At 45.0% G+C, this 23714-nt stretch overlaps 1 protein-coding gene across 1 annotated transcript in view; it reads right to left on the bottom strand.

The window, feature by feature from the left end:
* The window catches only part of WWOX (WW domain containing oxidoreductase), a 982828-nt gene that overhangs the window by 435399 nt on the left and 523715 nt on the right, over positions 1-23714 (bottom strand). The gene's annotated exons all lie outside the window — the stretch shown is intronic.

Raw genomic sequence — 23714 nt, 5'->3', positions numbered from 1 at the left:
ACCCCCGGTGCCATCGTGGAAATGGACCAGGACATGGGCCAGGTACTACAGTGGCTGAGGAAGGCATGGTGACTCCAGGAGAAGATGAAGGTGCTAAGAGCAAGGAACCCGTCTGCTCTCTCCTCAGGGACAGGGCACGCCTGTGCCTGCAGACACCAAAAGGTGGTCAGTGAATGAGGGCTCTGAACGCCTGTAAGGCTGAGCGTCAAACTAGAATGTTTACAGTTCACATCTGAATCATGCCTGGATGTCAAAGCACCTCAAAACAGAACCTGGCCTATGTATTAATTAGCGTTCTCCAGAGAGACAGAATCGATAGGATATACAAGTACAGTGATTCGGTAATTTATTAATTAATGTTAAGCGATAGGCTCATGTGACTGTGGAAGCGGAGAAGTCCCAAGGTCTTCAGCTGGCAAGCTGGAGGCCCAGGAGAGCTGACTGTATACGTTCCAGTCTGAAAACTGGCAGGCTTGCTCAAGAAGAGCTGATGTTTCAGTTTGAGTCTAGAGGCAGGAAAAAGACCGAGGCACTCAGGCAGGAGGAGCTCCCCCTTGCCCGTGAGAGGGTCAGCCTTTTGTATTAGATGAGGGAAGACAATCTAATTTATTCAGTCTGCAGGTGCAAATGTCATTCGCATCCAAAACACAGTTTAACCAAGTATCTGTGCACCCAATGCTCAGTCAGGCTGATGTATAAAATTAATCATCACGGCCCTAGTTACATATAAACCAGCTCTGTCCTCCAGCTGCACTAGATTGAGGGCCTGACATATTTCCCAAGTAGGTATGGAGCGAGCTCCAGCCACTAGAAATGATAGCCAACAGCCCTTTAAGAATCCGGAAGACAAACAGGTTCACGAACACAACAAATATTTATGAAGTTCTGATTAAGAGGATTATGGAAAGTTGCTATGGGCAGAACTGACATGCAAATATTACAGGTAAAGTCAAGACTTCTGAGGCTATACTCCTGAGACATACATGGAGGGGAAACAAATTCCCTTTTCAATTCTCTTACAATCCTGTGCTTATTAGGAAAAACAACAAGGGTCTGGTGTTGATGCTTCCTTTCAACACCAAACACTCCAATTTCAGACTCACGGGCAACTGTAAGTGTCTAACTAGGATTCAAAACCACTGTTTGGTGTTCAGTAATTTTTAATGAACATCTTGTATTTATGATAAATGATACTGGTCTTCCATTTATATTAGTAATATAAAGCTTTCCTTATAAATAGCTGTAATTATGAATCTACATATATACAAAGGTAAATTAAAAACAAGTGATATAACAGAAAAGCAAACAGGACAAAAGTTGTGAAGGTGGTATAAAAGTGAAGTTTGGGAAACACTGTTTCACGTTATCAAAAATGTGAAAAACCACAAAAAAGGAAGGTGGTCGTAAACAAACAGGTCTTGAAAAACTCTAGCGAGAGAAGATGAGGCGACAACAAACAGCCATCCACTCAGCGTCAGCGATGACACAGAATGACTGTCACATCTTTATTCTTGTGCGAACACCATGCTCGTTCTCAGGAAAGGAGGAACTCAGAGCTAACGGAGATAATTCCTGAGCCCTTCCTGAGAATTACAGCAACAATCACTCCTGCCTGCCATGGGTCCAAAAGCCACGGGAAAACAGGCCAGGTCAGGGATATCTCAATGAATTTCCATGAACTTACTTCTATTTTATTTAACTTAACTAAAGGACTGAGCCAAGTTTCCTTAAACTCAGATATGCCCACAGATGGTTAATTAAGTATAAAGGTTTAATTTCTGATTAAAAAAAATTAGCCAAGGATATTGATTAGAACATATTCCAGTTAGATGTTATCTGTGCATCAAATTATCTCGAAACTTAGAGGTGTAAAACAGCCACTTCTTCTCTTCGTGGATTCTGTGAGTCTGGGATTTGCAGAGGGCGCCAGGGTGACAGCGGGTCTCTGTTTCACAACGTTGGGAAGCTGGAGTCATCTGCAGGCTCACTGGTTCGCTTCGGGTCTGATGGTTGATGCAGGCTCAGTTCCTATCCACGGAGGCCTCTCTACGTGGTGTCTCCACGTGAGCCAGAATGAGCTTCCTCACAGCATCGTGGCCAGGTTCCAAGATGAAGCATCCCATGAGTGAGACAGGAACAGATGGAAGCTGCATCATCTTTTATGACCTAACTTCAGAAGTCCTACAATGTCCCCTGTACCACATTCTAATTAGATCGCAGCAACTCAGTAAGGGCGGCCCCATTCTAGGATGGACTTAGACTCTTTTGCTGAGACAATGCCGAAGACTTTGCAGGCAAATGTCAAAACCGCGACAGAAAGGATTAACAGCAGAGGAAAACTACACACCCTGCATCCTGCCCTCATCTCCCCTTCTTACAGTCTCCCCACTCCATAACCATCATGATGACCATGAAAAGCGTCCACATTATCACCCAAACGCCAAGTTCTAGTGCTTTATGCTGCCTCTTCTTAATTTCAAGGTAATGACTTTCACAACTGAAAAAGTCCAAGGAAACGAGGAAGGAAAGAAGGTGAGAAAGGGACAGGTGAGAATGGGATGAGAAAAAGAAGGAATTAACAAAGAGAAAAAAGGCAGAAAGAAGCTGACATTCCTTTCCTTTGTCACAAGCCTACACTGAAACACTGCGATGCTCAAAGAAACCAATGCCAGAAAGATCTCCCGAGGAGACACAGTGTAAGTATGTACCGTTGAAGCCACACATTCTACGAAAGGGTTTGGAAATCACTGAGCCGTCCCTTAAAAAGTAGAGCAATCAGCACCTTAATGTGGGTATGCTTCTCGGTTCCAAGTTCTAACCTCAGCTCTAACCTTGGACGTGTCACGCTGCTGTGTCAAATACCAGCCCTATCTCTAAGGAACACAGGCAATTAAACATTGACCGAGGTGTGAGCCACCTGTGAGCACTCCTGAGTCTTCCACAGCCCAGTCAAAACAGATTCATTTCAAAGCAAACGCAAAAAAACCAACCAACACAACAAGCAACTTCCTACAAATGATACCAACTAATTTCGACATTATCTTAATACCAAACATAACGTGTTGGATGCTACAGTGACACCAGCGTCAACTGCTCTGCAGTTGATCTGATACTGAAAGTTGGGTGACTTTGTTAATGATGATAATCTGTTATTCCGAAGGAAACAGAGTGACTGGAATTTTAAAATCATTGCCCAGTTTCTACCACCTCCTGTGGCTATTGAGTTCCCAGGATTCTTGGATTCCTGGTGGTTCCCTAATGGAATAGACTCCCCACATCTCATATGATAAGCCAAAAGAGAAAGTAATTCATGGGTTTGTTTTTTTTCCCCCCCCCAAGTGATTTATTTCTCCTGGACTTGTGTGAATGAGTCCTAAGCAATAAGGCCATCTCCTCGAAGAAGCCTTCCCTAAACACTCAGCCACCTTGTTAATTCATTGGTTTGTTTGTTCCTTCATGTTTTATCCATCAAACCTGGATGAATTTGGGTAGTGCATGAAATATTGGGACTCAGAGACTGATGAATGGTGGTGCTGCATATTATGGGGTGAACTGAACTGTGTCACTCCAAAAGATATGATTGGGATTTCTCTGGTGGCTCAGTGGTTAAGAATCTGCCTGCCAATGCAGGGGACACAGGTTCGAGCCCTGGTCCGGGAAGATCCCACATGCCGCAGAGCAACTAAGCCTGTGTGCCACAACTACTGAGCCTGCGCTCTAGAGCCCACGTGCCACAACTACTGAAGCCTGCGTGCCTAGAGCCCGCTCTCCACGACAGGAGAAGCCGCTGCAGAGAAGCCTGCGCACTGCACAAAGAACAGCCGCCGCTCGCCGCAACTAGAGAAAGCCCGCGCGCAGCAACAAAGACCCCAAGCAGCCAAAAATAAATAAATTAAAAAAAAAAAAAAGATATGATGAAATCCTGGACCCACGTGCCTGCGAATGCGACCTTATTTGGAAATAAGGTCTTTGCAGATGACTGAGTTAAGAGTAGAATGAGCCCTAATTCACTGACTGGTGGGTGTCCTTACGGGACGAGAAGAGATAGACACACAAGGAGAAGGGGATGTGAGGATGGAGGCAAAAGCTGGTGTGATGCACCTACGGGTCAAGCAACACCAAGGGCTGCCAGCAATACCTTTCCTAAAGGAAGGGCATGGAACAGATTCTCCCCTAGAGCCTTCTGAGGGACCAGGGCCCTGCTGACACCTTCATCTGGGACTTCTAGCCTCCAGACCTGTGAGAGAATGTATGTCTGTTGTTCTAAGCTGTCCAGTTTGTGGTACTTTGTTACAACAGCCCTGGGAAACCAAGATGGCACATGAATGCGACCAGCACCTGTAAAACACCTACTAGGCATCAGGGGCTCTTTACAAGGCGCTCAGCCTCCCGAAATGCAAACGGAAACAAATAAAACACACCGTTACCCTTGAGAAACTCTTAAGGGAAAGAAGTGAGGAAGAGATGTATCTGGAAAACTCACATATACATAAAACCTCATCAAATCATGCTCACTGCTCCCCAGAAAATGTCTCCTGGAGGGTGCAGGAAATGGTCGTGCGGTACTTATGCAGAGCTTACACAATGCAGTTTTCAGTCCCAAGGGCAGTGAGATGATTTTGATGTAAGCCAAGAGGGGAGTGCATGGAAATGCTTTCCCAGCTCTGGGGATTTTTGTCATTTCACCAGGGGGCTTCACACGAGTGGGTTTGCTTCTCCAAATTCCCCAAGCCAAGGGGCACTGACCAGCCTGACTGTATGAAGTAAGGATGCGCCAATAACTCTGATAGTTGATTACAGCGATGGTCCTCATAGCGGGTACAATATGCTAAAAACTATGCGCCTTGACTGCTTCTGGAAGAAGTAAGGACATGAATGAACGAATGGACGGTTCTTCTTATGAGTTGCTGCTAAAAGTTATGTCAATGAGAACTCTCATTTTCATAGAACACGGTGGAAAATCAACCTGCAAGGTACTGTAGGGATAATACAATCCAACTACTTTATCACCAGGGACTTTGCTCATTCCTGGCAACCAGAGCCCCTGGAAGAGGGTCCCATCTGTGACAGGCACTCCCTAAAGATTTAATTATAGATGATAAATGAAGGGCTGAGATCCAGAACAGGGGGATGAGGCGAAGCCTGCTTAGATCCTCACTAAACGCACTTCTCTCTTCTTCCAGGACATCCTTAATTCTTGCCAGTGAAATGAGGGTGGACGTGAGGGACGATGCTTCCAGGCCTGGCCCAGTAACATCCCAAGTGGTTGATGCTTCCTCTCTCTGCTCTTCTGCTGGGTGTAGATGAGAGGGTGCCATGGAGGCCGTCGGGGGATGGATGGTGAAGGCCCTGGATGGATAAAGCCTAGGTCCCTGAATGACCCACAAGAGACTATGACCAGAGCTATAAATAAATATGATATTAAGAATTAAGTGTTCAATCACTGAAATTTTAGGGTTATCTGTTACATCAACTAGCTTAGTCTGATGCCAAGGAATGGAGAGCAAGGTCCATTTTTGACCTGAGCAGAGATGGGAAAGCAGTGAGCAACTGTCAGGGGTGACCCCAGAGGGGGCTCCCATGGCCAGATTAGCAGCAAGGCTGTTGACGTTACACAGCAGCTCTCGGGATCTGTGAGAGGTGGGAAAGAGAAGGTGGGGGAGAAGCGTGACAGAATAAGGGGAAGCTGGAAGGAGAGACATGAGCAGATAAGAACAAGGCGCAAGATGTATTTTGTGGCTTATGTTCATTTATAATCACAGCCCGGAGCAATCGGGCATCCTGCAGTCGCCCTTACCTCTGCTGCCTCAGTCCTCATGGAGGGAAACTTTTAATAGCAAAGGCCACCGTGACAGACAGTGACTCCAAAAGCAAGAAACTATGCTTTATGGCGCTGGGATGTCTCAAAAGCTCCCTAGGTGATCCTAATATCTTACCAGAGTTGGGTACCACTGTTGGAGAGTGAACTTGAAATATAAATAAGAAAGTAGATGCTCTGTAGCTACTGAGAAAGCTTGGCCATCCTAGGAGGATGCCCCGTTCTCCACTTGTGTTGGCCAACAGGGCAGCAGCCTACCTGCATGGCTTTTACCTTTACTTTTCCTCACTCTCCTCTAGTCCTTACAAATGTTTTCTGGTTTAATCCAGGTGCACACAATTCCCAGATTCCTTGTATCATTTTCTATGCCTTTGTTTATTAAAAAAAACCCAAAAACAGAAAAACCCAGCAAACTATAGTTCCTTTAAATCTTGCTCCAGTTTTGTCCCTCTTCTACTCCTGTAGTCTCTCCACCACACAAACCAGCTGGTGAGCCCTCACAGCCATCTGACGTACGACAAAGCTGTTGGAGAGACAGAATGACTGCTGGCGTTGTTCACAGTACTCCATGAAATAAAATACGGTGGAAACCACGAAGCTGCCACTATTTATAGGGTGCTTCCTACATGCCAGGAACGGTGACAACTGATGTCTATTTCATAGTCACTTTCAGATGTTATCGTGATCATTTAATCCTCAAACATCTCCATGAGTTAGATACTGTTATCATCTCCATTTTATAGATGAGGAAACTGAGCCTAAGAGGGTTGAGTAAAACTGCCCAAAGTCAGGTCATGCAACTGGGTGACAGAGCTGGAATGACACCCCAAGTCCATATGACCCTGGAGCCAGTGACCGTAACCACTACCAGAGGCCGTGGTCATTGGTCTCTTCCACTGGACAGACAGGGAGCATGCCCTGTGCTAGCTGTTTCCTCAATCTCTTTTGCCTGTCTTGACAGGTAGATGCTGAACCAATAAATGAATCAATGAATCATCCTAGTTTTACCTTTCATGGGATTAGGGAATGCGTGATCGTGATCTTAAGGCACGTGAAGGAAGATATGATATTAGTGAAAACTGCAGCTTCTTAATTTTAAAAAAAAGCACTAATAATATACAAAATGCCACCTTCAATGAAAAAAATGGCTGGATTCTAATTTATTTAATACTTTAAATAAAAATCTCCTTAATGGGCAATAAGCACCAAAGGACAGCCACATGTGTACAGATGGGTTTCCTGGCATTGTCACGATATCGAATATTCCAGCTTCTATATATATGTTTGTTTTTGCTCTACATGCCTATTCGTTGGGATAGAAAGCAGGGCCCATTTATTTGTAGGAAAGAAGAATGGAAAATCTACAGAGCACTAGTTACACGATCATCACTGTGTACAACTTGCCTCATCAACCCCCAGAGCCCCCCCGTGAGGATGCTCTCAGTCACCCAATATCTCAGAAAAGGCTCAAGGAGGTTAAAGTCACACAGTCAGTAAGTAGTGGGATGAGGTTTTGAACCCAGGTGTCTCAGATTTCAAAGCACATATCCTTTCTTTATACAGGATATTTTTCTAAAATGAGTGGTTCAGGCTGCCCTGAACTTAACACTAATGGCTAGTAAAGAAGAAAAAATACCCTGACCTCTGGCCTTAAACATCTTCATACAATAATAACAAGAATAAATGTTATCACCACACATATTTTTTCAAAAGGACCTAGGAATTAACAAGTAAATGGGAACAATATTGTGATGTATTTAAAACTTGAAGGGGAAAAGGGGCACTGGGATATTGGAAGAAAAAAAATTCATTCTTTTTTTTTTTTTTTGCGGCACGCGGGCCTCTCACTGTTGTGGCGTCTCCCGTGGCAGAGCACAGGCTCCGGACGCGCAGGCTCAGCGGCCACAGCTCACGGGCCCAGCCGCTCCGCGGCGTGTGGGATCTTCCCGGACCGGGGCACGAACCCGTGTCCCCTGCATCGGCAGGCGGACTCTCAACCACTGCGCCACCAGGGAAGCCCCATTCTTTTCATTATGGAAAAATGCTTTGTTTCTTTCTTCAGATAGACATGGGGCACGTAGGTTACGGATACTGTAGAAAGGATGATGGGTTGTAAGGAATTTATGACACTCGCCCATTCTGAGACACAAACCACGTGGTACCCAAATCAAGAACCACAGTATAAGGAGATGCGAGGCTAAGAGATTTATATAAATCACATCTACAAGTGATCACTGATGAACTACCTCCATCACGTGGGCTAACAAAATGCAGGAGCTGGCAACAGCAAATCCAAAAACTGAAAGGGAGACCCCCCCGGCACACCCTCGTCAGCGGTCCCGACGGCTTTTCTGCCGCTGGAGATGAGCTCTGGGTTTCGTTCTGAGAGGGGGTGGACGGTGGAGGGGATGTGCCTGTCTTTTGGTCGGGACCAAATGAGTTTTAAACGCAGCTTTGTGGCTCCCGTTTAAACAGCTGTTTATTCTCTCCCCCAGAAATTATCTGATGCGCTTTTGGAGGCAGCCACTTGGATGCTGCCTGCCTAATAGACTTGGGGAATAACCTGAAACCCTGCAAGAGACCAACAAGCGGAGGCCAGTGGAAATTTATAGCGTAACCCAAGCTTACGGAATCATAAACGGCGAGGGTTTTCTTTTATAGAGTCAGAACCTCACGTTCAATTCCAGGGTCAAGAACATGAAACACTGGCAGGCTTCCTAGGGCAAATACAGTGGTCTGAAATCCTCAACATCTGGCTCTGGTTTTCAAAGACACATTATGATATAAGATCCTGAGGTAGAGCGACGGGTTCCTGAGGACTTTTCCAGAACAATGGTGTCATTTTTAATAAAGGAAAGAAAAGATGGTAAATTTTGGAACATACAGGGAGGTGTAAGTGCTTTTTTTGTTCTGTGTTGTTTTGTTTTTAAACCTATACGGCCACTGGCAAGCAAAATTTCTTGAGAGAAAAAAGAAAATAATTTAGAAAGAGCTATATACCTGTCATATACCTGTCATTATTATGAAGATTCTCTGTGTCTCACACGTGCACATAATCTTCAAGTCTATCAGACAAATCACACTGGGCCTGAAGTCTTACTGGTGGGGTCTAGAAGGAACACATCAGTTCTCAAACACTAACAATTTTAAATTAGGACAAGAAGGAATGTTGTTAGTAAGATGGAGAACAAGAGGGAGGCATTTTCATCCTGCAGAGTAACAATGCGATTAAATTGAGATCCTTGTTTCCCGAACCCAGTCGGTTTACAACATGTACAGTAATGCTTTTATATGTAAATTACCTAAACTCAAAAAGCCTGTCTCTGTAAATTGACTTGAGACAGGCTTGGAGTAGAACACTTTGGTGAAAACGCGCTCAAAATGAATAAAACAGTAAAGCGAAACAAATATTTTGCAGAAGAATACTGCAAACAAACGCTAGGTTTTTCTTTCCTTTTTTGTTGTTGTTTATTTGTTTTGTTTTTGATTGATGCCTGTTATGCCCAGAGAAACAGATAAAACTCTCACCTACAGATTCAGTTTTTCACTTGCAACTGCTTAAAGTCAAGTGATATTTTCCATTAGGTAAATTACAAACATTTCAGATGAGGCAAGTATATATAGAAATATTATGAGCCAGCCTAAGATAGGACACACTAACCTATCTGAATAAAGATGCCTGTTTCAAAATGCTCTTGCAAGGTGCCCAGGGGTCTCTTTCCTTTTTAAAAAATCATATTTAAAATTCTCCGCCTTTTCTTACTTAACAACACGTGTGTCTCCCGTTTATCAGCATTTCATCTTGGCGCTCCCTTCCCTGGATGGCTGCTGTAACATCTGTAGGCTTTTTCACTGCACATGCAACAATATCCCCAATGAGCCCACGTACACTTTTAAGGCAAGCTTGGTATCTTTTGATTTTCCTTCTCTCCTTGAACTGACACCACCTAATAGATTTAGCAAGCAGTGGTCTCACAAGAATGAATGAGCAGGGAAAGTTAAGCACACTAGCAGTGGGGAGTCTCCCCAGAATAACCCATCGGACGTGATCACTGGCACTGTGTCGATGGCTAGGTGCCAGACACCGCGCTTAACACGGTGAGTGCACTGACTGCTTCTGTGATGATGTGATAGACTAGACAATGAGCTTTGAGGGGAAAGGGATTACCCACAACCAAACAGACGATATGTGACGGGGCTTGGATCTGAAACCAGGTGTAAGGACCACAGTCTTAACCAATCCCCTTAGTTCTGTTGGAGAGGAATTCTGCTCATCCATTTACGCCCTCAACACTACTGCTTTCTACAGTGCCTGAGACCTTACCCATTTTGTAAAAAATGAATGAATGACGTTTCAGTTGCATTTACTTTGAAGGAACCCCAGTTGCTATTTTCCCCAGATCTTGGACCGGTAGCCCCCATCCCATCTCTCTCTCCTCAGCTCTATCCATCCCTTTATTAATTTCTCCCCCGTGTGAATCAGCAGAACATTCCTGGCATGTATTAGGGGCTCCATAAATATTTGTCACCTAAAATAAACACTTCCTTTTCAAAAACTTTCCTTACAAAAACTGGGAGTCTCCTAAGCTATGTATTTTCCCCATCAAGATTATGGAGAGGGGCACAGAACTTATCAAGGTAGTCATTCATTAGTATTTGTGGCAAGTATTCAAACATGATGCTTTCCATTCAAGTCTGGAAAACAGCTGGAAACTTCATAGCTAGTTATAAAGTTTGGCTCCAATTATAAAGTTAACCAAAAAAAGCATCAAATTTATTGAACTCCAAACACTGTAAAACTCAGTGATAACTCCTGAGCCAGTCTCTCTCTCTCTCTCTTTTTTTTTTTTTTTTGGAACCACAATAATTCTTTTACGATGGTATCCAGTGAGAATCCCTCATGGAATTTTCTCTTAACATGGAAATGCATATGGCCTCTGTGGTAATACAGCTGTGTAACTACATTATTGTCTACAAATGTGCAAAATAAGTACCCAAACCAATAAAAAATAATAACTTGGGCATCCACAGAGAAGAGATACTATAAACACGCAATGGCCCATACTTTCTCTACAAATAACTGTTGAAGCAAAAATACAACCACCAAAACCCCTTATTTCAAACCCCTTCCCATAAAGCAAATAGCGCTGGCAGTCCAGCAGCTAATACCACTGTGCCTTCCCAAGCAAAAATGCTTCCTTATTAACATTTATCATTTAGGTGCCATTAAAGTAATGGCAGTCAAAGTGGATCCATTTACAATAAGCCACTTGGTGCTGAGGCTACTCTGTTTTGAATGGGGTTTCAAACCCGCGCACAGCTTCCCCACATCACCAAAGAGGTGGGAAGGACAGAGAGACAAACATATAAAGAGATGGCGGGAAGGAAGGAGAGGAACAATATGGAACCTTCCAAATATGTTGACAACTACCATCCACTGCAATCCTCCACCAGATCCACCAGAGACCAAGCCTGAGGAATCCTGCATGTGAGTCTCCAAAGCAGCAATGAAGTCTTGCCCTTCCGGGCTTCCGCCTGGAATACTCCTCTCCCCTCCCACTCCACCTCCTCCGTATGTCTAGGGAAGCTCCTGTTCACTCATCAAAACCCAACTCAACTCTCTCCTCCTCCAGGAAACCTTCCTTGCCCAACATCAGAGAAAGCATACCATCCCCTTCACAGCAGCGCCTCTGAGCCCAATTTGAGCACTAAATGCACAGCTGCTGACCACCTCCCAAGAGGCAAGCACGGTTCACGAGGCACTAGAGATAGCGTGGTGAACCAGATGGACAAGAAACTTGCTCTCTCTAAACATGTCCATCCATACATAATATAACAGCAGGTAGGATTACATTTGCACATTATCTCAATTGTATTCTACTGGGTTCTACACTTATTGCAATTATGATGCTGTCTCCCACGGCAGACTACCAACTCACTCATTGTATCTCTGTATTCACATGGTTTCTCAGTTCAGCCGTGTCTGTGGAGTTGATTTACATTAAAATTTTAAAACCACATTAACTATTACTACAGTCTGGATCAAGCACTAGGCCGGCCTGGGGAGAGAGACTAAATTTATACTAAACACCTCTGCCCTTGAGGAGCTCAGAGCCAATGCCCGGGCAACTCGTAAAATGATCATAATATGAACAAAAACGCTTACCCTTTTCTACTTTTCAGGGCAAATGTCACTTCCTGTCATCCTCACAACAACCGTGAGAGTTGTTATTAGCCCCATTTTACAGCTGAGGACACCGAGGCATCTCCCTATCCCCTGATTTTGGTAAAAGGGGCAGGATAGACCTCTTCCGAAATGAACACAATAGAAGCCTCATGAAGCTGGCGAGATCAGGTAAAGGATGCCTGAAAGAAACGGGGACACACCAGAAGGGTGATGGGTGATCGGGAGGGTAAACTGAGGCTACCGACGAAAAAGACCCTGGGCCATGGTTATCCAGCAGCATGATGAGGAACACTCTTCCTCGGGATCCACACTCTAAGGAAACCTCCCGGGAGGGGGTCCCATGGGATTCTATCTCATGTCACAAGAAGAGCAGCTCAGGGATCTGAGGGGGGACCTCACCTAAAATGGGGGGTGCAGGTGGGACGAGGGACTAACTCCAGTCTTGGAGGGAAAGCAGAAGTTAGCAGCTGTATTAGTTCCTAGAGCTGCTGTCACAAAGCACCACAAATGGGCTTAGAACAGCAGAAATTAACTGTTTTGCAGGAGTAGAGGCAGAAGTCTGAAGTCCAGGTGTCAGCAGAGCCATCCTCCCTGCAAATCCTCTAGAGGAGGATCCTTCCTTGCCTCTTCCAGCTTCTGGTGGCCCCAGATGTTTCTCGGCTTGTGGCAGCGTTAATTCCTACCTCTGCCTCTTTCTTCAAATGATGTTCCCTCTGTACCTCTTCACATGGCCTTCCTTCTGTGTGTGTCTCTGCCTCTCTGTTTAAATTTCCCCTTTACTGGGCTTCCCTGGTGGCGCAGCGGTTGAGAGTCTGCCTGCCAATGCAGGGGACACGGGTTCGTGCCCCGGTCCGGGAGGATCCCACGTGCTGTGGAATGGCTGGGCCCGTGAGCCATGGCCGCTGAGCCTGCGCGTCCGGAGCCTGCACTCCACAACGGGAGAGGCCACAGCAGTGAGAGGCCCACGTACAGCAAAACAAAACAAAACAAAACAAAAAAACATTTCCCCTTTACATAAAGAAACTAGTCATACTGGATCAGGGCCTGCCCTAATGACTGCATTTGAACTTGACCACCTCTGTCAAGATCGTACTTCCAAATAAGGTTACATTCTGAGTTACTGGAGGTTAGGACTTCAACATACCCTTTTGATCCTTTGTGGGGGGCATGGCAGCAGGGCAGTGGGGGCCAAATGACACAGTTAGGAAAGAGCATCTGGTCCCTGGGCAGATGCTTTGGTCAGCAGCCCAGCAGCCCTAGCTCCTGCAGACTCCTGCTTGCTGTCCCAGCAGCGCAGGTGGCCACGTGACACAGTCCCTGCCCGTCAGGCATATCTGGAGAATCACACGGCTGGTGACCCACAACTCTGACAAGTGTCGAGCTGTCTCGCCAGCTGACCCAACGCCAGCGACCACCGCCCTCTGGACTTCTAATTAAGCCAGAAAAGAAGAGGCCCTGTTTGTTTAACCTAATTTGACTTAACGTTTCCTCTAACTTGCAGCTGAACTCATTCCTCATTGATAAACCTTCTAATTGGTCACTGTGTTTCCAATCCTCATCCAGCACCATCCATTCTCTACCCAGCAGCCAGGACACTGCCATGGGTCCTATCATGCCAATGTGACAATTTCATATGTCACATCTTATGTCAAACGCATGTCATATCTTATATATCAGAGATCATATATGATGTCACATCTTATACAATATCAAACATACCATGTATCACATATCACATATCATATACCAGTCTCTCTCTAGCTCGAAATTAGCCAGTGGCTCCTTATTATAGCTAGAGTAAAATCTCAAGCCCTCACCATGGTGTGCAAGGCTCTGTGAGATGTGGCCCTGGCCTGCCTCTCAGGCTTCACCTTGAATTTCCCGCTTCATTTACTCTGTTCTAATTCCACTGCACCTCTTCAGTGCCTAAAACATGACAAGTTCCCTTCCTTCTCACCAAGCTCCAGTGGTGTTGACTGTTTCCCCTGCTTGGAACACTCTACCACTGCATCTCTGAGCAGCTAGCTCCTCGTCATTCTTTGTGTTGGAAGGATGCTACAACAGTGCCCTTGCACAGGCAGGTCGAATATGAAGGAGAGAAAACCAAACGTTCCTTGAGCACAATTGTGTGAGACGACCACCTTCTAGACAGAGACCCCACGCAAGAGCTTTGGGTTCACCCAATCCCCTAAGGTCATCATTTTGTCTTCTGTTTCCCACTTCCCTTCCCATCCCACCAAACACAGTCTCATGGAAATAAAACAGGAACATGGGCACATGTGTAGGCATGCAGCCCTCCCAGGCGGAGGGAGAGCCAGGACCACAGCTAGGTTCCTTGTCCCCTCAATCCCAGGCCTTAGGTCCTTCTTTCTTTCACACGACCACATATGCAGATCACTACCCGGGTATTAGTCTGCCAGGACTGCCATAACAAAATACCCACAATGGGTGGCTTAAACAACACAAATTTATCTTCTCACAGTGCTGGAGGCTAGACGTTGGCAGTTTGGTTTCTTCTGAGGCCTCTCTCCTTGGCTTGCAGACGGCCACCTTCTCTCCGTGTCCTCATGTGGTCTCCCCTCTGTGCGTGCCCCCCTGGTTCCTCTGTGTGCCTCCAAATTTCCTCTTCTTATAAGGACAGCAGGCAGATTAGATTAGGTTCCTCCCCAATAGCCTCATTTTAACCTAATCACTTCTTTAAATGCCCTATCTTCAAACACAGTCATAATCTGAGGCCCTGGGGCAGAGGGCTTCAACATATGAATTTGGGGGAACACAATTCAACCCATAATAGGTGCAGAGATAATCATAACCTCAAAAGGACGGAACTCTGCTGGTCTGGTTACCAGGAATGATCTGTCTATTCCGGCTCATACTATGCCCTGTCCAGAAGCTCTGGAATCCGATACTGGCTATTTCTGTCACTTCCTGGCCGTCTGTCTCTTGAGACCCCTAGATAATATTTCATTATGGAAATTTTCAAGCATAGCCCAAAGTAGAGAAATTAGTTAAATAAATCCATAGTTGACCGAGAATTATCAACATTTGTCAGCCTTGATTTGTTGACCCAAGCCTCCAGATCATTTTCAAGCAAATCCCAGGCATCACACCGTCTCAACTGCAAATGTCCCAGTATATATCTACAGTACAAAGTGAGTTTTATTTAAAATAGTATCCTACTCCACAAATTAACAATACTTGCCTAATACCATCTAGTACCTAGTCCATATTCAGGTTTCCCTGATTGTCTCAGAAAAATGTCTTTGACAGTAGGTTCATTTAAATCCAAATGAAAACGAGCATCACGTGTTACACTTGGAGGCTATGTCTCTTTAGTGCCTTTAATCCATGTAACATTTTGAACTCAAGTGCATGTTGGCTCCGTACTCAGAGCACTTCCTCACTTAAGATGTCAAAATGGAGCATCCATCATCTAAGGTACAAGAACCCAAGGGCTCGGGTCCCCCATGACTGGGAGGGTGTTGTCTTCTACACCTACCTAGCACAGATCAACGAGTGATTTCACCTCGGGAGCGGGGTGCGGCTCCTGAAAGAGATGCTCTTTCCCTTTCCAAGGGATCTTTGTTCTGAATTTGGATTAATTTAAATGGCACGCGCACAGAGGGAATTTATAAGGCGTGTTTACGGAATAATCGTGACCGATACTCATGCGACGCATGCATTTATAAGTGGGAGTGTGTGCGCAGTAGGGCTTTGAGGGGGCTCCTGTGTGCCCCCTCTTTAACGTTGATCGGTACAGTCCATCCCTAACAAGGGAACTGGGGTGAACATTTATATTCAAACTGTGTTGGGTCCCCTTATGGAAGGTTCTTCCATTTGGTCTGTTCGTCGCAAATACTTTTATCAGGCGATGTTATTACATAGGGAGAGGAACTATAAAAACACATTTTTAAGCGTTAAGGTTTTACCATTCTGTCATCTGTGCACACTTTAATCACCGAGATCTTTGGGGCTGGTCTTTCAAACTATTATTCCTGAACAGCTGTATGCTCTAAAATTGATAGTCTTCTTAGTTGATGGATCCACAAAAAAAATTGTTAAATATTCAACAAAACTCCGAATGGCTGCAGCCACCTAGTCTTAAAATTTCCCTCCAAAGCATATATAACAGCTTGATATGAGCATCTTACTCCTGTTTACTGAAGCAATTATTCGGTCGTTGTTACTGAATAAGCCCCAGAAACGGTACATTTCTTCAAAAGGAACAGTGATATATTTTTAAATGCATATTACTCCCTATCACTTTGAACATTACAATCTACATGAAACACTGGGGGGATTCATGATATATTTGTTTCTCCATCACACAAAGGCCTGACTAGCAAGAACAGTGCCAGACACGTAGAATCTCTGCCTCATTTAGCCAGCTGGCTTTAAAGAAATTCGTATGAAGTATTCTCCTGTCATGACTTGTCCCCTTCACTTTCTAAAATCCCTGTTGAGTGGTCATTAGGTCCTAACATCTGGCCTTGACAAACAGATAAGTTACTTGTGGTCCAGATGTCAGTAAATGTACGAGCAGAAAATAAGACTGTGCAGAGAGATGAGAAACACACACACACCCTCAGGTCCCTTAACTTTAACAGTGTCAAGAGAACAGGTGAGCCCTGGCACATACCAGGTGTGAGCAACACGGCAAAGTGGGGCTGCAAAGGCTTGGTGGGGTGGGTGTGCACGGGGGCGGGGAGGGGGCAATGCAGAGGCAGAAGCAGCCCCACCCACTTCTTGAATGCACTGCTTCCGTAAGCAAGTCTCCAGGCAGTTAACTGTATATTCGATTGGGTGCCCCTCTACGCCATTTGGGAAACGAGCCCCCAACCGCCTCAGATGCACAGGCCATTGGGTGATCCAGGGGAACAATTAGATGTGGGTAAAAAAACCTGTACTCAGGGTTCCAGGTGGGCAAGATGAGCAGGTCAACCCAGGGGACGTCCATGCAGGAAAAGTCACTGCCAGAGAAAGGGAACGCAGGAAGCGACATAAAATAAACCACAAGTCCCGGCCCTGGCTGGTAAGATAGCAAACTGGCGCTTTGGAACGAGAGGCCTGACGCAAAGCAAATTCAAACTCCACATGAACCAACAAGCGCCGAATGACATGGCAGTTCGTTTTTATGGCGCGTTGAGAGGCCCAAAACGTGAGGGACACGGCAGCGTGTTGACCCGAGAAGCTCTTGGAAGAGCTGCACAGACACCTGAGTGGTTCAGAAGATGCTGTGATGAAGAAAAGACGTACACGGTCTTCATCAGATGAGGGGGGCCACGTCAGAGACGAACAGAATTCACCTGTAACAACCAGAGCTCAGGAAGACGGACTCCCACAGGGCCCGATTACTTCCCGGAACCATAGGGGCCGGGAACCTGCAGGCTTCCCTTCAGCCAAGCACCAGCCAACACACTTCTCTCTGTGATCTGCCTAGCTTAAATGAGTTAATCTCGTTTTCCAGATGAATTGTGATTTTTGTCTCCCACAGGCTGTGATTACAGGATAAAAGTATGGTGTTAACTGGAGGGCTGGGGGGCGGCAGGGGGCACTCTTCAGGGCCACATTCCACGCACAGGGAACCGGCCAATTTCATCCTCCCATTCCCCGCCCACCTTTCTATTTTTAATAGAGTTAGAAGAATGCAAAGAATCTAATCGTAGGGAACTCTGAAATGACACGCAGGGCGACAAACCTTTTGGATGAATTATGTCACCTCGTAAGAGGTCAGAGGCCCAATTTATCTTCGTGTTTGGAAACACAGTTTATGGTCCTGACAAAATTTAAAACACATCTAGGGCAAAATAAATGTGTAAACGGCACTGCGTTTTCAGCTCTCTCCCCCCTTATTTTTGAATTGCTCCTGAAACATCAGGCAGCAAACAGGTATGTGCAGAGAACCTGTTACATGGAAAGCATATTCTGCTAGGTGCTGTGAAGAAAAAATAAAATTCAAGCCAACACCTGGGTTCTCCCTGCAAGGCGCTTTATACCTCTGGGTGACTATGCACATCATTTTTCGTTTCAAATTAAAAAACATTTTTTTTGGAGCGTAGATGCCCATAATGAACGCCCTTGGAGGCAGAGACCCTGGTTCTAATCCCAGTTTTCACCTTTATTAACTAGGGGGCGTTGAGCAAGCTGCTTACCCTCTCTGAGCCCGTTTTTTCCGTCAGGGAAGGGGTACCCAACTTTCAAGGTGGCTGTAAGGAGATGTAACACAGTGTGTGTAGCTTTTAGCAGGTGACAAGTGTTTCATGAGGCATAACATAACTTTGAAAATAATTATGATTTCCCAGGATACTTACGGAATCAGAGAATGATATCCAGACCATGTGGTAGAGTGGGGTGGAAACAAAAAGACGCCGTAAGTAGGGGCTGATCCAACAGATAAAAGTACAGGCTGCCTTCCCCGGTGGTTGAGAGTCCGCCTGCCGATGCAGGGGACATGGGTTCGTGCCCCGGTCCGGGAAGATCCCACATGCCGCGGAGCGGCTGGGCCCGTGAGCCATGGCCGCTGAGCCTGCGCATCCGGAGCCTGTGCTCCGCAATGGGAGAGGCCACAACAGTGAGAGGCCCGCGTACCGCAAAAAAAAAAAAAAAAAAAAATAGTACAGGATGCCCAGTTGAATTCTAACTTCAGATGGACAACACATTATTTCTTAGTCTAAGTATATCCCACACGATATTTTTAAAGTATTGATGTGTCCCAAACATTTCACAGCCTACACTTATACTAAGAAATTATCTGCTGTTTATTTGAAATTCAAATTTAACTGGGTGTCTTTTATCTTGCAATGCTAGGTATAGGATTTGAGTCTTACTAGCTACGAAACTCGGGGACAGGTATCGTAACTCCTGAGGCTCAGTTTCCTCATCTGTGGAACAAGGCTAACTGTAGAAATAACACCTGCCCCATTCACATGGTTGCGGTGAGAGTCCAGTTGTGTACCTGAGCGTGTTTTGTAAACTGTAAAGTATCATTCCTTTTCTAATGTTTGTTTTTTTGGCTTGTCCGTTTATTGCTTTACAATAGAAACTCATCTTAAGGTTCATCTAAGCCCTTCATTTTACAGAGGGGACTGTTTGGGGGGAGGGGGATTCTTGCCTAAGGCTTTCCTCTGTTACAAGAAGGTGGTGAGTGCTTCCTCCCCTCCCTTGTGCACATCTTGGCAGCGCCCAGCAGGCCTGCAGCACCCGGTAGAGCAGTATTTGCTCTCAAAACCACAATGGCACGTGTCAGAGGAGAGTATCCTTCCTAAGGATGATCTCTGACCACTGAAGTATGAAGGGAAGGCTTTAAACCATGTCTGTACTTGATTATTCTTTCCTATCCTTTGAGATGGCGATTGTAATCCGGAGAGGGTAGACGCTTCAGGCTGCAAAGTTTCTACCTATTTGGAGCGCCGCCTGCAGCATTTAGGCCATCTTGGTGTAAATCCTGGCTTACCCATTCCCTAGCTGGAAGCAACTTGCTTAATCCCCCCGGACTTCATTTTATACAAGAGTAAGAGGACCTACCTGACCGAGTCATTGGGAATATTACATAAGACCGTACATGATACAGCATTATCTCACTACGCTCTTCTTTGGCACACGCTTAGTATGAAATGACTATTAACTTCTTTTTTTTTAATGTGTGGGCAAACACACTAAGCAATGAAATCCTAAATTACTTTAGATGATTATTTAACTTAAAATGGCCTTGTTTAAGCACATATTTCTCAATCAACAGATATAAAAGAGCGCCAACTAAAGAATACGGGGCAGGGGCTCTTTATACTTGAAAAGCTTGACCACCACTGATTTCGAGCACCCCTGGCCCTCATTTGCCAGTCCGCTCCTGATGTGGCAGAGGAGAGCTCTGATTCACAGACTCTTCTTTTTAAATAAATTTATTCATTTAGTTAGTTAGTTAGTCAGTTATGTCTGTCTGTCTGTCTGTCTGTGTTGGGTCTTTGTTGCCGTGCGCGGGTTTTCTCTAGCTGTGGAGAGCAGGGGCTACTCTTCGTTGTGGTGCGCGGGCTTCTTCTTGTGGTGGCTTCTCTTGTTGCGGAGCACGGGCTCTGGTGTGCGGACTTCAGTAGTTGTGGCATGAGGGCTCAGTAGCTGTGGCTCGAGGGCTTAGTTGCTCCGCGGCATGTGGGATCTTCCCAGACCAGAGCCCGAACCTGTGTCTCCTGCGTTAGCAGGCGGATTCTTAACCACTGGGCCACCAGGGAAGCCCCTTCACAGACTCTTCTGATGCAAACGTCCAGAATGATCAGAGAAAGAACCTGCAAAAAGAGTCTATGAAAATGTGTCCCTGGTTCTTAAGCAATGTTGCAGGTGATGAGGCATGGACACGCGTGCACTGCTGATCTTCTGCACAGGGCACACCTATTTTACATTTGTATATTTGGGGGCTCTACACAAATGTCGGGGGAAAATAAGAGATTTTTGCACGCAGGTTAAGTCTGACTAGGGTAACTTTTGAAGATGCCAGGGGACTTTCCTGGTGGCGCAGTGGTTAAGGCTCACCTGCCAATGCAGGGGACACGGGTTCGAGCCCTGGTCCGGGAAGATCCCACAAACCGCGGAGCAACTAAGCCCGTGGACCACAACTACTGAGCCTGCGCTCTAGAGCCTGCGAGCCACAACTACTGAAACCCACACGTCTAGAGCCCGTGCTCTGCAACAAGAGAAGCCACCGCAATGAGAAGCCCGCGCGCCACACTGAAGAGTAGCCCCTGCTCTCCGCAACTAGAGAAAGCCCGCGCACAGCAACGAAGACCCGACGCACACAAAGATAAAATAAAATTTAAAAAATACATTTAAGATATCAGAGGATGGCTTTTGTCCTTAAATCATCCTATTCTGAATGGGGGTGAAGGGTGGAACTGGGGTGGGAGTAGAAAAATAAACCCCTGAACATGAGACTGCCTGAGGGCTCAGAATCAATGCTGCAGCCAAGCTTTTATGACAACTCAGGATGTCAATTATGCAAATAATCTGTTCTTGAAAGGAAACAATTTTATCTTCTTTTTAAAATATTCAATAGTTTACATGGAATATTGTCTCCTTAGGTCTGCTGGGTAAGTGACTAATTCACTTCCAAAGGCAGTTTGTCCCCTAAGTCAGGTGAAGGGGTAGGTGCTAGGGAGAACCTTCTGAGAAGGTGATGGGCCCATCGGTACTTATGGGGACACGAGTCAAAAGGGAGATTTCAGGCTTGAGAAAGGATGGCCCTAAAGTCTTTCTTCTTCTGGATGAATTATCAATGTTTCCATAATTCGAAAGACATCAAGTTCTAGGGGATACGGGACCAAGGACCAGGCCAGAGACAGGCTGTGGAGATCCTGAGTTCTCCTCTTCCTCCCCTGCAGCTTCTTTCTAGTTGACAAATGAAAAGGTTCAGAAAAAGAAATGAAAAGATGGAAAAAGAGAAGAAGAGTTTGGGTCCGCAGAAAGCTACAGAGAGATGGAGCCCTTGACTACAGAAAGGAAGAAAGAAACGGGAGATGGAATTGTGATGGGGTCAGGGTGCCCCCAAAGAGAATGTTCTTGGAGGAAACACGTAACCTAACGGCAGAGGCCGAAAATGGCACAGGTGCTTTAACCTGACCCAGAAAAGAAAGAATAAATGTGTCTAAGGATGTGGGTGTGGTTGTGGGAAAGTTAAAGGCAACTGTCTTCAAAAAGCTGCCCTGATGGTCTGGAAAAGAATATACAGAGTCAAATGAGAGAAAAGTTACTCCAAAAAGGTATACGTACTTATCTCAGGCATTTTCTTTTTTGATAACTTTATTAAATATGGAGCTTGACAAGATGAAAATGTTTGAATTAAAATGCATTTTAATAAACCATAATGGCAAAGAATATTTTTTAAAAAGTATATATATATGTGTATAACTGAATCACACTTTGGTGTACAGCAGAAATTAACACATTGTACATCAACTATATTTTGATAAAAAATGCATTTTAATAAACAAGGTGTGATTATGTTTATGATCAAATATGAGTGAATTCAGTTTTTAATAAAAACCTGCCATCTGTGACTGCAAAGTACATGCCACTAGGCAGTAAGCTTCTCGAGGATACAAATCTGTCTAACTCATTTCTATATCCACAGCATGTAAACCATGCTCAACACTCAATAAAGGTTATTTAGTGAATATACAGATGAATGCCTATACCTAGCAGGCCATATTCCTTAATCAAGATATACCACCACCACCTGGTGGCAAAGTACCAGAATTGCAGGAATAGGGGTTTGGTTTTGTTCTTTTTAATTAGTATGCACAAAAGCAGTCTTCTCTGATGGTGTACGTGGCATTCCACAGAGTCACCAAACACAAAGAAGTAGAGGCAGTAAAAAAGCAAATAAATATTAAACTGTTTTGTTCTGATAATCCCAAACAACATCAGCTTTTCCCAGTCTTTTCCTGTTATTTTAAATATTTGTTTCATGAAATCCTCCCGATTTTTTAGGCTGCACAACTGCAGACTAAGAGCAGAGCTGGGTTCTCACATTAGCTTAGCAAGCATGTAAGGGGGAAGGGGCGCTTGACTGACAACTGACACACTGATGACAGAACAAAGGCAGAGCTTCCACTCGGCACACTGCTCATTTTTACAGCCACATTTGCCTGTCCTTGTTTTCCTATTCTCTCATAAGAAGACCCTTTGACTCTTTCTGCTTTGTTTTGTTTTACGTTTCACGCAGGCTATGTTGTCAGCTACATCCGGAAGCTACAATGAATATAAAGTGCTGGGCAGGACAACGTTTGATAAATGTAAACAATATGCAGAGAGAAAACGTCTCAGATGAAAAATCCACATACCTTTTTAACGGCCGTCAGACTGAATGCAAATGGCTTTGGAAAATCTAAGTGGTTGGCTTTTTAATATCAAAGAAAATCACAGCCTCTTCTCTAGCACTAAAAACACCGCTGCACTAAAAAGGAATCAGTAACCAAATAAAACAGGCAGCTGATTTTCACGCAAAAGTCACTGCCACTGCCCTAACCTTAGAAGCAATGTTGCCCTTCTAGAAATGTTAAATGGGACCTAGGGTGAGCGAACTGGGAATGCTGCTATTTTTTAAGGCCCCCTCTTACAAAAATAAAATAAAATACAAGAGTTGGCCCGGCTCACAAATGAAGCCACGTAATGTCAATGCTTGGAAACTGCTGGGTCTCAGTTGTTTTCCAAGTCACCGCACTGGCAGTCTTGCCTGAAAGAAAGGAGTCAATAGGGAGAAAATAAATAGAGCATTTCCAGAACTCACCCAGCAGCTTGGAAAACTGTCTGCTTACCATTACACAGTTTTAACATGTCATAATCATTTTCACAGTTAAGACACCCTTCCTGCAGTTTAGACCAAGAATGCATGACTAATTTTAACCACTTGTGCAAATCTCCTAATGGAAATTTCGAACAGCTTTTATGGATTAGAGTTTCGTAAACTGTATGGAGAGAGCCCAGCAGATACCAAGCTGGAATCCTCCTCACGTTGACCTGTCGATACCTAACGAGTTCCTGGGTAACAGGGGGCGATCACACGGTCCTTACACGAACTGTATTTCTTCTCGGCACCGCATCTATTATACATTCACCGTATAAAAAGTAGAACCAAGTCTCATGACAATGCAGACAAATGAGAACGGAAGGTAGGTGGTGTGTTACCATCTCAAGCCTCACCAGAAACTTTTGGTGATGAGC

This window comes from Delphinapterus leucas, chromosome 20 (genome assembly GCF_059928025.1).
Source record: "Delphinapterus leucas isolate spDelLeu-1000000601 "Yukka" chromosome 20, BTC_Dleu_Yukka2, whole genome shotgun sequence".
In the NCBI taxonomy this organism is placed as follows: Eukaryota; Metazoa; Chordata; class Mammalia; order Artiodactyla; family Monodontidae; genus Delphinapterus; species Delphinapterus leucas.
The sequence above is the reverse complement of the archived record's forward strand: the minus strand, read 5'-3'. Positions and strand labels throughout refer to the sequence as shown.